Source organism: Trachemys scripta, chromosome 7, assembly GCF_013100865.1.
Source record: "Trachemys scripta elegans isolate TJP31775 chromosome 7, CAS_Tse_1.0, whole genome shotgun sequence".
NCBI classification, from domain to species: Eukaryota; Metazoa; Chordata; order Testudines; family Emydidae; genus Trachemys; species Trachemys scripta.
Window position 1 is genome coordinate 125527 of NC_048304.1, and position 17994 is coordinate 143520.

At 46.6% G+C, this 17994-nt stretch overlaps 1 protein-coding gene across 11 annotated transcripts in view; it reads left to right on the forward strand.

The window, feature by feature from the left end:
* The window catches only part of PLXNB1 (plexin B1), a 211514-nt gene that overhangs the window by 60989 nt on the left and 132531 nt on the right, over window positions 1–17994 (forward strand). For 6 of the 11 annotated variants that reach the window (XR_004646473.1, XM_034775817.1, XM_034775825.1 and 3 more), the window contains exon 3: window positions 17083–17147. The exons of 4 other annotated variants lie outside the window; for them this stretch is intronic. The gene's annotated coding sequence lies outside the window, so the exon portion shown is untranslated. Of the gene's footprint in view, window positions 1–16998; window positions 17148–17994 lie in introns of those variants that run through there. One more of the 11 variants, XM_034775818.1, reaches the window with a different exon arrangement.

Consider the following 17994-nt stretch of genomic DNA (forward strand, 5'->3'; position numbering starts at 1 on the left):
TTTGTACAACCCTCTTCTCTTTTTTTTCTCTCTCCCCCTCTCTCCCCCCCCCCCCCCCGGAAATTGTAAACAAAAAACTATGTTAAAATATTGTTATTAAGGTTTGCACGGTCAAGCACGCAAAAGTTAGGAAATGCCTGTGCAACCTTAGTTTGTTCCCCTTGTTCATATGCATTATGATTGCAGACTTTAATTACATGATTACATGCAGTCATTTCCACAAGACCTCTACTTCATTCAGTACACAGGCTGGACCTGTGCTGGGAATGAATCAGGAATATGTAGTGAAGTAGACTGTTTTCTGTAGGATCCCTGCTTCATTTGTTTCAGTGGTTGGAAGGTGTGTAGTGAAGAGGCAGGGATTGCTGGAAGAGAAAGGACAGCCTCACATTTAAGGGAGTTGAGTGCTATCTTGGAGAATTGGACTTTGTCCCTGTCTTTGCCACAGAGTTCCTGTGTGATGCTGGGCAAATCACTTAAACTTTTCACAGGGAGTCACTAACTGTGTCTTTCTTATTTTTCTGGGCACCTAACTTGAGGCCCTGATCTGATTTGCACATGTGCTGAGCACTCATAGTTGCAACTGAGGTCAATTGGAGCTGTGCTTTGAACATATAAAGTGCTGTGTTCTGAAAAGTCAGGTCCTAAGTCTTTCAAATTAGTCCTTAAAATAAGTGGATACTCTTAACCTTAAACTCTGTGCCTCAGTTTTCCATCTGTAAAATGGGGATAACTGCTCATCTCACAAGGGTGTTGTGAAAATAAAACCACTGATGTCTGTGGAGCACTCAAATAGTATAATGATGAGCACCAGAGCAAAGCATATGTGGCAATTAATAATTTGGTCTTCAGAGAAGAATTTGAATAGCGTGCAGCATGAGCAACCTTAATTCTGGCATTGCATAGCTTTTTTAGTGTTTGACTTCGTAACCTAAATTATTATTTTAACATAGTTCTGTGTGTGAGAGTTCATGTGTGACAAATATGTATGACTCACTACAATGTGTCCATGGCTGGACTGAATCACTGCATTGTCCCTTTCTTTCTCACTGTTTTGTTTCCCATTCCCTTGTCATGTCATATCTAAAAGATGGTGTCTTTATTTATCCCATAAAGTGTTCAGTCAATAAATAGAGATCTCGTCAGTCTTGAGTAGCAGAAGGAAAATTCCTTCCTCAATTTAGCCACATTATTGACTCAGTTGGTGTTTCTTTCAGTTATTACTCTGATCCTTCTGTGACACTGACCTCACTAGTTATCCCCATTCAGTATTTATGCATTTCAGAAGTTGACCCACTTTCCATATGTCCCTGTTAAACTAGGTGCTGGACACTTCAGCTTATTTTTCCAATTTATCTATCAAGGTCATGCATTGTTTAGATTCAGTCCTTAGTCTCTGATCTCTCCAAGCTTTGGCTCATCCATGAATTCGACCAGTGTATTTCCCCCTTGGCCCTGAAAATATTTAATTAAAATATTTAATGGTATTGGATGCCTGCCAGGCCCACTTGAAACCTCCTCCCAGCATGACATTAAACAATTGATCGCTGCTTACTTTTTTTGTCAATTTATATCCCTCTCATAATAGTGTTGTGTAGTCCACAGTTCTGTGCTTTCTTTATAAGAATTATTTATTTATATTGTGGTAGTCCTATTGAAAATGGCACTTTCCAAACACAGAGGAAGATGCAGTCCCATAATACAAATAAAAGAGCTTTGAATTCTCCTTCATCCAGCTTCCATTAGGGATCCTTGCAGCAGCAGTCTCTTTGTTGGTTCTTCTGGCTGCCTGATATGCCTCAGCCTCTCTAGTTTTCACTCAGGTCCACAGCAGCCTACTCCCTTTAGAGAGAGCAATCTATGGCTTTGTACTCAAGCATGATGAACCTGGTTTGCATTCCATGCTGAGCTGCTTTCTTCCCTGCATATGCCATTAAGTTGACTTGTTTATCTTGTTTTAGTAGCTAGACTTCTCTCTGTCAGGTTTCAGAGTAGCAGCCGTGTTAGTCTGTATCCGCAAAAAGAACAGGAGTACTTGTGGCGCCTTAGAGACTAACAAATTTATTAGAGCATAAGCTTTCGTGGGCTACAGCCCACTTCTTCGGATGTATAGACTTCTCTATAGCTCTTGGCCTAGGAGTTAGCTGGTAACTAACTTCTGAATCAGGCTTCCATGAAAAGTAAACAATCAGCACCTATTTTTAATGTTAAATAATGATCTAACTGTTCCTTTTGTCCCTCTCAGTCAATTCTCCTCCTTAACTGCATCTGTTTAAAATAAGATACTTCCTCTTCTCTGACTTCTTTCCACAGCAAATGTAGCTCTTTTCTTTTTCTTTGTGAAAGGAACCTTGCCCCACTCTGGCAGTGCAAACGAACTGGAAAGCTGGCTTGACTGGCTAGCTGAGGATTCCCTGAGTGGTGTAAGGCCATGGTGGAGTGGGAGCTGCCATACTTGCCAATCCTGGAATGGGAAGGTGGCTGGGGAGCCATTGTGTCTGGCTAATCCCTGTCTTCTGTATTGGCCTGTTGGCATGATATTTTAGAGAATTAATGAGGGCTCTAGTTATGGGGAACAAGTGGTTAAAGGTAGCTTAAAGCCCTTCTCTATCCCTTCTCAGAGCTGCCCCAGGTGCAGAAGGGCTGGCCCCAAGGATCTGGCCCAGGTCACTGGAGTCTGGGAGTGTATCTAATGTTCATGTAATAGAGCCGATAAAGAACGCAATGAAGTACACACTAATTCCAATCTGGCTCCACATACCCCTCCCAGATTTTGCCAGGGTTTGCTGGCCCTGCTTGGTCACATGGTGCCGCCAGGCCCCCTCCCTGCATGGAGCTGTAGCCAGGGGGAGAGGCAGCGGAAAACAGCTGAGGACTTGGCTACGCTTGCAGATGTACAGCGCTGTGAGTTAAACCTGACTTCGTGCAGCTGAGTAGGGAAAGCGCTGCAGTCTGTCCACACTGACAGCTGCCCAGCGTACTGTCGTTGCCACATTTGCGGCAATTGCAGCGCTATTGGGAGTGGTGCATTATGGGCAGCTAACCCACAGAGCACCTCTTCCCATTCTGGCGCCATGGGTTGTGGGAAGGGGGCGTAGGTGCTGGGCATTCTGGGTCCTGTCCCAATGCCCCGTGATGCATCGCTTCGCATCCCAGAAATCCCTTTGTTTCCGTCCACTTTTGGCGCCATCTTTCAACAGTTTCTGTGCAGAGCAATCTGTCTGCAGGAAATGGAGCCCGAACTGCTGAGGCGTATGCTGACGAGTCTCGCCAGCACGTCACGTTTGGCTGTCAAACTATTCCTTAAGATCCAAAGTGAGAGTGAGGAGTCAGACGATGCTATCGAGCTGCGTAACGCATACGACACGAAATTGCTTGTGGCATTCACGGACATGCTCAGCACCGTGGAACGCTGCTTTTGGGCTCGGGAAACAAGCACCAAGTGGTGGGATCACATCATCATGGAAGTCTGGGATGATGAGCAGTGGCTGCAGAACTTTCGGATGAGAAAAGCCACTTTTGTGGGACAGTGTGAGGAGCTTGCCCCCACCATGCGGCACAAGGACACGAGATTGAGAGCTGCCCTGCCAGCGGAGAAGCGGGTGGCTATTGCAATCTGGAAGCTGGCAACTCCAGAAAGCTACCGGTCGGTCGCAAACCAGTTTGGAGTGGGAAAGTCGACCGTTGGAATCGTATTGATGCAAGTTTGCAAGGCCATTAATCGCATCCTACTCAGAAGAACCATGACTCTGGGTAACGTGCAGGAAATAGTGGATGGCTTTGCACAAATGGGGTTCCCTAACTGTGGAGGGGCGATAGATGGGACGCACATTCCTATTCTGGCACCACCCTACCTAGTATCTGAGTACGTTAATCGGAAGGGGTATTTCTCTATGGTTCTCCAGGCGCTTGTGGATCACCGTGGGCATTTCATTGACATTAACACAGGCTGGCCCGGAAAGGTGCATGACGCATGCATCTTTCGGAACACTTGGCTGTTCAGGAAGATGCAGGCCGGGACTTTTTTCCCAGAGCGGAAGATCACAGTAGGGGAAGTTGAAATGCCCATTGTGATCCTTGGAGATCCCGCTTACTCGTAAATGCCGTAGCTCATGAAACCCTACACAGGGAGCCTTGACAGCAGCAAGGAACGGTTCAACTACAGGCTGAGCCGGTGCCGAATGACTGTGGAGTGTGCCTTTGGCCGTTTAAAGGCCCGCTGGCGATCTCTGTATGGGAAGCTGGACTTGGCCAAAAACAGCATCCCCGCAGTTATATCCGCGTGCTGTGCCTGCCATGATATTTGTGAAGGGAAGGGTGAAAGATTCACTCAGGCATGGACCTCTGAGGTTCAACACCTGGAGGCTGAATTTGCACAGCCAGAGAGCAGGGCTATTACAGGGGCCCAGCGTGGGGCTGCAAGGATTAGGGATGCCTTGAGGGAGCAATTTGAGGCTGAAAACCAGCAGTGATATCTGGTGCCCTGCACGGGAGTGAAGTGCAGTAGTTCCAATCTTTAGGAATCAGTGTTTGCTAAGCAGACAAGCAGACTTGCAGTGCCTGTTTATTTCCTGGGCTAAGGAGTCTTTTACTTTATGCAATAATAATGTTTTCAAAGCCAAAAAATCCATTTATTGAAAAGAAAAATAAATTATTTATTGAAAAGAAACAAGGGGGTGGAGCGGGGAACGGTACAATCAGATTTGTGTATGTCCTGTCTGGTGTGCTGTGCAGTGAGTGCTGCACTTCAGGATAGCTATACTGCATGGTGATGGGGGTTGAGTGCAGAGGGTAAGGGTCGTGGTTTTCAGGGCTGGGTGGTGAAGATACTGGTGTTGGAGGCAGCGGGTGGCGTGAAGAACACGGAAGTTGGGGAAAGTGGGTTGGAGGTGACAATGGGGCACAACGGAAAGAGTTTTGGGACAAGCGCTATAATGGGGGCGGGCTGTTTGCGTTTGCGGTACTGCTCCTCTTTCTGCATGGCTACGAGCTCCTGGATAGCGTCTGCCTGGCGCTGCAGGATGCTTATGAGCCGATCAGTGCTTTGCTGCCGGTGCTTGGTGCTTTGCCGCCGGTGCGCTGCATTTTCCTGGCGGATCCTGCTTTCTCTCTCCCTCCAGTTCTGTGCTTTCTCATTCTCTGTAATAGATTGCCGCATCACTTCTTGCAACATGTCTTCTTTGCTTTTTCGCGGTCTCTTCCTGAGTCTTTGCAGTCTCTGAGCAGGCGATAAGAGGGATGGCTGAGGTCTCAAGGTTGATGCAGCTGTATAGGCAAAATACAGCATTTAACAGAGGCAGCATTGTTTATACCAGACAGAGTAATGATTCCCCCCGCACTTAAGGAGTAGAAAACACACAGGGTCTACCCAATAGCATAATTTTCCCATCCGAAACAGAGCACACATCCCACGGGAGCCTCAAAATGGTGAGTAAGGGGGACTGATTGTTTCAGGACTGCACTGTCCTCTGGGTTTCTGTGCCTTGGGGAGAGCCAACAGCTTCAGGGGGCACCTACGCTCAAGCACCAAGGCCTGTCCTTCTAGTCAGTTAAAGTCCACTTGGTGGCCATTTCAGCCTTACATCTGCCGATCCAGGGCAGGTCATTTTTTCCCCAGGACATGACGGTCAAGTTTCTGAAAGGTCTGGAGTGACTTTACCCTCAAGATTGTGACCCTATCCCACCTTGGGATCTGAACCTAGTGCTCTCAAGACTCACAGGGCCACCCTTTGAGCCATTGGCTTCTTCTGTCCTCTTGCTCCTCTCGTGGAAGGTGTCCTTCCTGGTGGCAATCGTATCGGCCCAGAGCGCTCACATCTGAACTGCCCTACATGGTGTTCTGTAAGGACAAGGTTCGACAGTGACCGCACCCAGCTTTTTTACCTAAGGTGGTGTCGCAGATTCACACTAATCAGGACATATTTCTGCCAGTCGTCTTCCCAAAACCTCATAGGTCTAATGAGGATTGCAGGTTGCACGCTCTGGATGTCAAAAAAGCACTGGTCTTTTACACTAATAGAACTAAACCATTCTGTAAGTTAACACAATTTATCATCGCAGCAGCGGACAGAATGAAAGGTCTGCCTGTTTCTGCTCAAAGAATTTCCTCTTGGATAACTGCCTGCATTAGGTTTTGTTATGAACAGGTGAAGGTGCCACCACTGGCGATTGTAACTGCCCATTCCACCAGAGTGCAGGCCTCGTCAGCAGCCTTTCTGGCCCAGGTGCTGATTCAAGATATCTATGGAGCCGCTATCTGGTCATCTATCCATACCTTCACATCCCACTATGCTATCCCCCAGCAGGCCAGAGACGACACCAGCTTTGGTAGAGCTGTATTGCAAACAGTGAAACCATAACTCTTAGCCCACCTCCAGGAATACTACTTGAGAATCACGTGGCATGGAATTGACATGAGCCAAGCACTCGAAGAAGAAAAAACGGTTATCTACCTTTCGTAACTGATGCTATTTGAGATGTGTTGCTCATATCCATTCCATGACCTGTCCTGTTGCCCCTCTGTTGGAGTTGCCGGCAAGAAGGAACTGAGCGGGAGTGGGGCCCCGGCACCTCATATACCGGCGCATGAGTGCGGGACTCCAGAGGGTGCCAGAGCCGGCCCTGTGGATACCGCTAAGGCAAAAAATTCCAACGACGGTGCATGTGGACGCACACACACCTACCATGGAATGGACATGAGCAACACATCTCGAGGAACAACAGTTATGAAAGGTAGGTAACTGTCTTTCCTACAGAATTGTCTCAATCTCATGGAAAATTGGGCTTGTTTGAACAACATGCATTTAATAGAGCTAAATGCAAGGTTATATAGGAACCAAGAATGGGGGGCTAAGATGGACTGTATTTTGGACATCAGTGACTCAGAAAAGGATTCTGGGATCATAGTGAGCAAGCAACTGAACATAATGTGAATCCACAGTGCAATGCAATGGCTAAGAAAGCAAATGTGATTCTTGGATATATAAGCATGGGAATATTGAGTAGAAGTAGGGGAGATGTTATCACTGTTTACAGCATTAGGGAGATGATTGGCCCAAATCCATAAAGGTATTTCAAAGGAAGTTAGAAGCCTAAATACCTTTGTGGATCTGGGCCTTACTGGCTACTATGAGGCAGGCAGGTCTGTTAGGATATGTCTACGTAGCCTGTGGAAGCAAGTTTCAGGCTGGAGCTCAGGCTCTGAAGCCCACTCCTCTCCCTAGGTGTAAGCCTGAACTGCAACTTCGAAGTGCTGTCACTACAGCTTTTCTTAGAATGCTAGCACAAGCTCCACTAACCTGAGTGTCCACCCAGGGAGGCTCACTGCTGCGGGCTGTGTAGACGTACCCGTAAGGGGAGTCAGGCCCGCACCTCACCTGTGAGAGTCAGTTACCCTCCCAGCTGATCTTGATTGACTACAAATCAGATGCTCTTGTTTAATTATTGGGGCTAGTTGGGAAGAGGGTCCTGGGATGCCTACAAAGGGCGAGAGTGCTCAGTCTGGGGGTGTTGCAGAATGGCAGCTGAGTCTTCTGGTAGGCCCTGGAGAAAGACTGGAGGAAAACTAATGCTTGGCTACTTTGACTCCACCTGGGAGAAGGGGGACTCCCAGAGGGGAAAAATCCAGCAACCCTACAAAGCACTGATTCACAGAGTAACAACTGAGAACTGAGCCCAAAAGGGGCCAAAGACCCTCTTGTTTATGTTGGCTGTGGGACTATTGTCTGTGTCTTAGCAGCACTTTCCAGGTGGTGCCTGGAGAGTTTCCCCGAGGTGGGAGGGAACTGAAGTAGGGTGAATAGTGCCCCAGTAAGCACAAGGGCACTGTGGAAGCTGACCCTGCCAGGTGTGTTCAATTCTGGTGTCCATGCTTTAAAAAAGGGTATTGACAACTTGGAAAGGGGTCAGAGAAGAACAAGAATGATTTGAGGTCAAGAAATCATGCCTGATAGTGAGAGACTATTCAGTTTATCCAAAAGGAAGGTCAAGAGTTTACTTGCTCAGTCTATAAATACCTACATGGGGAGAAAAATTCTGATAGTAGAGAGTTCTTTAATCTAGCGGTGGTTCCCAAACCTTTTCATGCTGCGACCACCTTTGTGCTCACCTCTGTTAACGCAAACCTCCGGTTCTTAGCATTCAAGTTGGCTTTGCACAATCATAGAAGCATAGGACTGGAAGGGACCTCAATAGGTCATCTGGTCCAGTCCCCTGCACTCAAGGCATGACTAAGTAATAACTAAACCATTCCTGAAAGATGTTTGTCTAACCCGTTCTTAAAAACTTCCATGACAGACATTCCACAACCTCCCTAGACAAATTGCTCCAGTGCTTAACCACCCTGACAGAAAGTTTTTTTCCTAATATCCAACCTAAACTTTCCTTGCTGCAATTTAAGCCCATTGCTTCTTGTCCTAGCCTCAGAGGTTAAGGAGAATAGGAGAACAATTTTTCACTCTCCTTGTAACAACCTTTTATGTACTTGATAACAGTTTTCATGTCTTCCTTCAGTCTTCTCTTCTCCAGACTACACAAATCCATTTTTTTTTTCAATATTCCCTCATAGGTCATGTTTTTTTAGACCTTTAATAATTTTTGTTGCTGTCCTTTGAACTTTCTCCAATTTGTCCACATTTTTCCTGAAATGTGGCACAGAGAAGTGGATACAATACTCCAGTCAAGGCCTTATCAGCGTGGAGTAGAGTGGATCTTGCTTACAACACTCCTGGTGATACATCCCAGAATGATGTTCACTTTTTTTGCAGTAGTGTTACATTGTTGACTCATATTTAGCTTGTGATCCATTATAAGCCCCAGATCTCTTTCTGCCGCACTCCTTCCTAGGCAGTCATTTCCCATTTTGTATGTGTGCAACTGATTGTTCCTGTCTAAATGGAGTACTTTGCATTTGTCCTTATTTAATTTCATCCTTTTTACTTCAGACCATTTCTCCAGTTTGTCATAAGAACAGCCATACAGGGTCAGACCAAAGGTCCATCTAGCCCAGTATCCTGTCTTCTGACAGTGGCCAATGCCAGGTGCTTCAAAGGGAATGAACAGAACAGGTAATCAAGTGATCCATTCCCTATCACCCATTCCCAGCTTCTGTCCAGATTGTTTTGAATTTTAATCCTATCCTCCAAAGCACTTGCAACTCCTCCCATGTTGGTATTGTCTGCAAACTTCATAAGTGTATTATCTAAATAATTTACGAAGATATTGAACAAAACTGGACCAGACCGATCCCTGCGGGACGCAACTCAATAGGCCCTTCCAGCTTGACCGTGAACCACTGGGAATGGTTTTCTAATCAGTTATGGAGCCACTTTATAGTAGCTCCATCTAGGCTATATTTCCCTAGTTTGTCTAAGAGGAGGTAGGCTGGACAGTATCAGAAGCCTTACTAAAGTCAAGGTATACCACATATACTGCTTCCCCTCCATCCACAAGGCTTGTTACTCTGTCAAAGAAAGCTATTGGGTTGGTGTAGCAGGGCCCCTCTTGGTCCTGTGTCTGCTCTGCTCCAAAAACCAGAGACTTTCTGGCTCAGCAATTACCGGTGCAGTTTATTTACAGCATGCAATCCCACCCCCTTCACACCATATACGGCTTGGGGTTTTCAGACTTAAGGGCTTCTCAGTCTTGCAGCCAGGTGGAAGAGGGGCTACTATTCTCCTTCCAGTCTCTGGCTTCCCCCCTTCCTTCTTTCCTCTGGGCCTGTATATACCCCAGGCTAATTGGGCTGGCAGCTGTTTCCCCTTTGCCAATCAGGCACAGGTTTTTCTAGCCAGCTCCAATTTACCTCCCTTAAGTGGAGCTGGGGTGACATAGGGCTGGCTCAGTAGATCCTGCCCGGCACCCTGTCATTACACAAATTAAATCTATTTCCCCATGTTAAGTATTCTCAGATCTTTTTGTCAACTGACTGAAATGGGCCATCTTGATTATCACTACAAAAGTTTTTTTTTCTCCTGCTGATAATAGCTCGTTAATTAATTAGCCTCTTAGAGTTGGTATGGCAACTTCTACCTTTTCATGTTCTCTGTATGCATATATATCCTCTTACTGTATGCTCCATTCTGTGCATCTGATGAAGTGGGCTGTAGCCCACGAAAGCTTATGCTCAAATAAATTTTAGTCTCTAAGGTGCCACAAGTACTCCTGTTCTTTTTGCGGATACAGACTAACACGGCTATTACTCTGAAACTTGTCACAGTTGATTTCACCTGATTTGTTCTTGAATACTCCATCTTGAACTGAGAGTAGGTAGGTAGGCCTGGATTAACCAATGTCCACTTGGTACACTTGCACAGGGGCCAGACCACCAGGACCAAAAGGGACGGGCAACTGGCAGCCTGGGGCCTACATCCAGCCCATCAGGTCATTTTATTTGGCTTGCCACTCTGTATACTGGAAGGGGGAGGATTTTCCCCCTTCCTGATCTCACCGTGTTGCTCCTGCATCTTCCACATTAAGTTTGTGACTGGCTGCTGGCCATAGATGGCATGCAGCTGCTGCTGTAAGAGTGCGCTATTGCTTCGGTGGTGATGGCTCTGCTTAGCTGCTCCAGAGCTTCTTGCATTTTCTTTTTCCTTTCTCTTGGATGCCTTGGTACATGGGTCACGACCCACAGTTTGGGAACCACTGATCTTGCAGAAAAAGGCATGACAAGATCCTATTGCTGGAAAAACTAGACACATTCAGGTTAGAGATAAGGACCACATTTTTAACAATTAAGGTAATTACCCATTGGAACAACTTACCTAAATACGTGGTGGATATATTTTCATTTTGAAGGCTTTAACTCGAGTGGATGACTTAAAAAAAACAAAACAAAATAAAAAAAAAAAAAGCTGCACACCTGCCTCCACCTCAACCAGAAGTTATGGGCTTGATGCAGGAATCACTAGGTGAAATTCTCTGACCTCTGCTTACAGGAAATCAGGCTAGATAATCATAATGTTCCTTTCCTTCGGGACTTAAAATCTATTAAATGTTCATGTTACCTGGCCAGGGGATAGTTCTTTCTTCACATCACTAACTAGTTTATCAGTGCTCCTGCACCCCCGTACAACACGAGAATTGTACTGGAGTGGTTAAACCAAGGGGTTCCCTAGATACAGCCCACAGGAAAAAAAACACCCTGCTTTTCTTAAAGTTGACACATTCCGGCAATTATGGTGTGTTTGGTTTGTGTTTTTTGCTCACAGATAGATTAAACCAGGGCTCAGATCACCAGTCTCAGATGGTATCCATAGGGGCCCAGCTCTGGCACCCTCTAGAGTGGCGCGTGTATGCACCGGTATAAGGGGCGCCACTAGTTTCCCCCCTCCCTCAGTTCCTTCTTATCACCAGTGATGGTGCTGGAACATCTCCATGCGGCAAGCATTCTCTACCCAGTGGTTTTTGCCTATCACCCATTGTGTAAATAGTTCTTAGATAAGTAGTTTTTATTGTTCTCTTGATAGTTAGCTTAACAGTGACTGTAGATAAGTTAGAAAGCCCCCTGAGGGACTTACCCCAGGGACAGGGCATGCCCTAGGCTCCGGGCTTCAAGCCTTGTGATCTCTGCAAAAGGCCTATGTCGGTCAGAGACCCACATCAAAGCTGCTTGAAGTGTTTGGGAGAAACCCATGTTAGTGATAAGTGTCGCATCTGCAGAAGCTTCAAGCCAAGAACTAAAAAGGAGTGGGACATAAGACTAAGAGCGCTCCTCATGGAGTCAGCCCTCGCGCTGCTCTTCGAGCTGCTGAGATCAGACACTGCACCAATGCAAAGTGTGCCGCTGGCACCAGTCTCTGCCCGGCACCAATCCCTGTCCACGGTGCCTGCTAAGAAGCAGAGGAAGCACGCAGGGAGAGGGCGCTTCCCAATGTCCCATACGAGAAAGGAGAAATCCGGAGGGGGGCATAGGTCTGCGCATGGTAGTACATCTTTTCTGGAGCTCAGCCAGGCACCTACATCACCAGCTAGGCTATCTAGCCCCCCCAGGGACCCACCAGCCACTCCACGTAGTGGCAGAGGCCTCGGCACCTGGATGTTCCATCCACGCCGGAGGCTTTCCAGGCTGCTAAAGACATGTCTTTGCTGGTGCCACCGATGCCCCGTCAAGACGTCATCTTCTCGAGAGTGAAGCTGGCACTGGGACCTGCACAATGTTTCCCATCCATACAGCATCACTCCCTGGCACTGCGGCAGTTGGCGTCGAAGCAGCGATCCCCGGGGACACGCTTTCAACTGTCCCCTACTGACCAGAGCTTCTGGCACCATTTGCGTGACTCTGCATTGGTCCCCTGAGCCATGGCATCGCTCGCCAGACAGTTGGCACAGAACCGAACCACGCCACCGGTTGCTGGAGCATGGTTGTCATTCCTTGGGGCAATGGTGGTCACTGGAGCCACAACATCGGTCCCTGGAACCACGCCCCAGATCGGAGACGCTGATTGCTGGACTTGTGGCACTGATCCCCGGGGTCGAGATGGTGCTCTTTGCTATTCCATTCTCATTCGCCGGAGTCCTGGTACTGATCCCAAAGCTCTAGGTGGTCCATTGCTGGTGTACTGTTGCCGATCCGCCGAGCTCCACTGCCAGTTCCGGGACAGACGGCACTGAGACCCCAAACCCCGGCACCTCTCCCCCAGCGGCAAGCGCTTGGATGGTAGGGGTGGAAGGGATTTGGACACAGCGTCGGCACCATCATGGTCCCTGTGACATTACACCCCATATTCTTCATGGAAATATTGTTATAATATTATTATAGCATAACTATGATGTATTTTATACAAGATGAGTCATGTGAGATATCATTGGAAAGGTTATGATTTACTGAATATGATTATCCTATTTGTATGCATATATCATTTCAGTATTTGACGTTAGGATTATTGACTATGTATCAATTACAAGTGGGTTTACACCTGGGCAACCGCCCACCCGGCAGAATGCAGTTAGTCTGGGTGGACCATTAGGAGAACAATAGGTCTCTGAAGATGCTAATCTCCCACCTTCCTGAGAAGTTTCCTGGGATGCTACAAACAACCTTTGACTCATGGCTGCTTTGACAATGGAGGGTCATGTGATCCAGTCACCTGGTACTGGACTCCATGATAGAATACCAGTATTTTTCCATGTCGGGGGGAGGGGGGGGTACCACACTGGAAAAGAAAGGGTTCCCGCCATATGTAAAACCTACTTAAGGCTGGAGAGTGACTTGATCAGTGTTCGTTCTTCACTGAATCCCTGTCCAGGATGATGCTGGAAACGTCTAAGAAACAAAGGAAAAAAGTGGGGGAGAAGAGCTGAGCCCGGGCTGGTAAAGATGTCTGACTTGTGAAAGAAATGCCTAAAACAACATTTAGGGTGAGAAATTACTACTTGTTTTTAAGCTTAGTTTGCATGTTTGTTTTATTTGTTCAGTAATCTACTTTGATCTGCTTGCTAGCCCTTATAATCACTTAAAATCTATCTTGTGTAGTTAATAAACTTGTTTTTGTTTTCTCTAAAACTAGTTTATGGAATTCATAACTGGGGGGCAAAAAGCTGTGCATATCTTCCTCCACATTGAGGGAGGGGGAGAATTTCATAAGCTAACACTGTACAGTTCTCTGTGCAGCACAAGACAATACTATTTTGGGTTTGCATCCGAGAGGGGATGTGCACTTAAGTGCTGCTTGAGGGCCTGGCTCAGCAGGACAGTGTAAGGGAGTCCAGGCTGGTGGAATTGGTGGGCTCAGTGGTACCCCCAATAATCACACACACCCAACTGCAGTTAACATGCACAATCCCTTACGTAATTCACCTAATAATCACACGATAGCTATGGGCACTATATTCAATATATGCACATAATTCTAGGGATGAAGTGGAACCAGTTCACAGAACATAAATTATCACAACCATCTCCCTGTTTCTGAGAGGTCCAGACCTCTCAGATCTGCCATCTCGCTGTATTCTGTTCCAGGGAAAGTCTTCTCATCAGCCAGTACCTTCTCAAATCACTGCTTTAAGTATTCATTTTGAAGTCCTTTCACTGGGGAATATCTTTAAACCTCTCACCCTTGGAAAGCAATTAGAAAAAATGCTTCAGATTTTAGAGATTATGGCTCAGGGCTATGCAGCATTCCAGGGCTCTGTCCTGAGCAAAATGTCAAACACGTTAAGTGGAGAAGGCTGATTTCCATTTTTAATAATGGTCTACATGATAGCAGAACATTTAGGACTATATATGGTAACCTCCCTGTCACGGTTACGGGACTAGCTGCATCTCTGTCCCTTTTCTGGTCCCTCAATGCTCCCACCACTGGTGTTCGGCCACTCCCCATTTGTGTGTTCATTTACACCAGTCCCACATTCCATTTGCTGAAACTGAAGTTTACACTGAATTTTTGACATCGTTAGCCTTTAGAGTTAACAGTTGATTAAAGTAGTGCTTTGCAGTGGAGCTCACACATCTGTGAGCCACTGTTTCGGGCTCTTCGCAGAGTCAGGAAAACAACACTGTCTCACTTTATACTCAGTATATATTTGGAAGGTTTGCTTCACAACCAGGAGGAATAGAATCTTTTTTTTTTTTTTTTTTTTTAAAGTAAAATCTTCAATTCTGCAGAATCTGAATATCCCATATTACCAACAGACACATGGACATGCCTCAGGACTAACAGCTTGTGTGTTTCAATTGTATTACTGTTAGATGCCCCACCTTATTATCAGTCAGTCTTGTGTCTCAGGAACTTTTGTAGTGGGAAGGGGACCTTTGCCAATTCAGTGCTGGGGAGATGTAATTGGAGAGTTGGGGGTTAAAAGGAAGAGCAATGGGCAATTGTGAACACAGGAAGATTAGGAAGGCCTGAAGGTTACGAAGGCCAGCAGGCCCTCCAGTGCCTGCAGGACCTTCCAGGATCACAGGAAATTTAATCATGTTAGATATACTGACTTAATTTTTTCCAGAGTGGTAGCCGTGTTAGTCTGTACCAGCAAAAACAACGAGGAGTCCTTGTGGCATCTTAGAGACTAACAAATTTATTTGGTCATAAGCTTTTGTGGGCTAAAACCTGATGAAGTGGGTTTTAGCCCACGAAAGCCTATGCCCAAATAAATTTGTTAGTCTGGTGCCACAAAGACTCTTTGTTGGTTTTGACTTAATTTTCTTAACGTTGATGTATAAATGTCGTCATTTCCTCCCCTGCTTTGGCTGCTTTAGGAGTTTGATATTATGATATTGACATTATGTACAAGTTCCATAACAACTTGCTTATTGACTTTAAGAAATACCTATCAACAGATATAAATGTTTCTCCGTGACAGACACTTCAATAAAATCCTTCAATCCACTCCTTCCCCATATACTATAGGGAGAACCTGAGGTGAGTCCAGTGTTGTTTGAGATTCCTACCGAAGCAGTTTCTGTCAGAAGTGTTGGGAGCAGCGAATTCTAAATGTCCATTATCCACTGAGAATAAAAGCCCCTCTGTGTGTGTAACCTAAATGTAACCAGTGCTGGTGTGATGTGAATCTGTGTGTGTGTGTGTGTGTGTTGAGGGCAGTGTGCCAGTGGTCCGTGTCTGTGTGTGTCCTGGCAATGCTGTCTGCTTACTACAGCAAGCACATGAAGTGTTTTCAGAGCTTCATTAAGCCCTGTAATTAATAGTGGATAGTACCTGTAACACCATCCAGCCACAGAGTATCACAGACCACCTCTTTGTGGCAGGGCAGTAATATCTGCATTTTACAGGGGTAATAGCAGAAAGGTTATAAGATTTGTCAAGTCAGTGGCAGAGCCAAAATTAGAACCTTGCTTTTCCAGTTGTTGTTACAATTGCTATTATCATCTGTACCCTGTTGGTGTGCTGGGTGCTGTATTGAACTCAGAGGGGAAACAGTCCCTGTGCCAAGGAGTTTACTATCTAAATTAGATACATCTCAGTTGAGTCTCACCATTCATCAAGTGGTGATCTTCCCTCACAGCATTGCAGACTTGTTTCCTGCTGTAATGCTCCTTGACGAACAGCATCACTTTGAGCTCAGCATAAAGATCAAACGGAGTCGGATTGGGGGTGGGGAGGGGAAAGTGTCAGTATTCTTCCAAGTTCTACCCACAAATTGAGCTCCGCCCATGTGAATTGTCAAAATGAGACACTGCTCATGGTAGATTGTAAGGACAGTCAAAATATGATGACGTGTGCTCTCTGAGGGCAAATGGGCGCCTGAGCTTCAATATACTCATGGCTTCAGTGAGGCTTCAGTATACCCAGGGCTTCTGCTAAGCCACGTGGGCTTGGCTACTTTGTTGGGGGAAAAGAAAATCAGTGGTAGCATCCAGCATGCACCACCCCTTGTGGCACCTACTGGCAGCAGTTTGTACAAATCTGTGACCCACCCTTTCCTTTTTTGCATGAGGAATGAAATCATTAATAAGCTTGACTAGGCAGCTGAGTTTACACTTTGATGAAATGAATGGGGTAGTTCACACCTCTCAGCCTAGGTGCTGGCACTAGGGGTGCTGGGGGTGTGGCAGCATCTCCTGGCTTTAAGTGGTTTCCATCATATACAGGGTTTACAGTTTGTTTCAATGGCTCTCAGCACCCCCACTATACAAATTGTTCCAGCACCCCTGCCTCTCAGAGCTACTGTTCCAGACTCTGCATCGATTACACATTTGGGTCACAGTTGTGAGGTTTTCTTTGCAACTATAACAGTTGAAGGGTTTGTTTGTTTTTAATGAAAGCTGGGGTTTTGGAAAGCAATTTAATGCTTTCCAAGAGGTGCCAGGATAGCATGTGGAGCTTGCTGGTTGTTTCCAACAGGTGATGGGAAGTGATAGCTTTCCATGAAGAAAGAGCTGTGGCCTTGCCAGAGAGTGACTAGCCCATGGATTCTGAAGAGATGAACAGTTCCTCTGAAGGAGGCTCGGTCTTGCCCTTTTTCATAGTCATCTCCTGTCTGCCCATTTCTGGCTGTTGCTCTTTAAGACTGACTGACTTTTTAAAATTACCTTTCAAGATTGGGTGGAAGTGCCTGCAGAGAACAAATGGGGGCCTGCAATGTGTCCCAAAATAACAGCTCTGTATTTCCACGCTGGCTTAGATGCTGCCTAGATAAGCCTGTGCAGGAAATGAGGAGAGAGCTGCTGCTACTCAGAGACTCGCAAGGTTAGCAATATAAATAAATTATAATGTGATGCTTTGTCCTTAGAGAATTTAATACACTAAGACAGGGGTGGGGAATCTACGGCCCACAGGCTGGATTTGGCCTGCTGCTTCATTTCATCCAGCCCGCAGCAAGTCTTCGCGCTGTGGGGCTGGAAGACCCCTTCAGGTAGTTGAAGGCAGCTATCAAATCCCCCATCACTCTTCTTCTCCAGACTAAACAAGCCCAGTTCCCTCAGCCTCTCCTCGTAAGTCAAGTGCCCCAGCCCCCTGATCATTTTCGTTGCCCTTGTCTGGACTCTCTCCAATTTGTCCACGTCCTTTCTGTAGTGGGGGACCCAAAACTGGACGCAATACTCCAGATGTGGCTTCACCAGTGCTGAATAGAGGGGAATAATCACTTCCCTCGATCTGCTGGCAATGCTCCTACTGATGCAGCTCAATATGCCGTTAGCCTTCTTGGCAACAAGGGCACACTGCTGACTCATATCCAGCTTCTCATCCACTGTAATCCCCAGGTTCTTTTCTGCAGAACTGCCACTTAGCCAGTCGGTCCCCATCCTGTAGCGGTGCATGGCATTCTTCTGTCCTAAGTGCAGGACTCTGCACTTGTCCTTGTTGAACCTCATCAGATTTCTTTTGGCCCAATCCTCCAATTTGTCTAGACCACTCTGGACCCTATCCCTACCCTCCAGCATATCTACATCTCCCTACTCCTGCACTCCAAACCCCTTGGCCCCAGCCGGCGCCCCCTCCTGTACCCCAGACCTTCCCCCCGCTGTGGCAGGAAGCCCCAAGCCTCCATGCCCCCCACCCTTGCGGGACTGTATATGGCCCGTGACTGATTGTT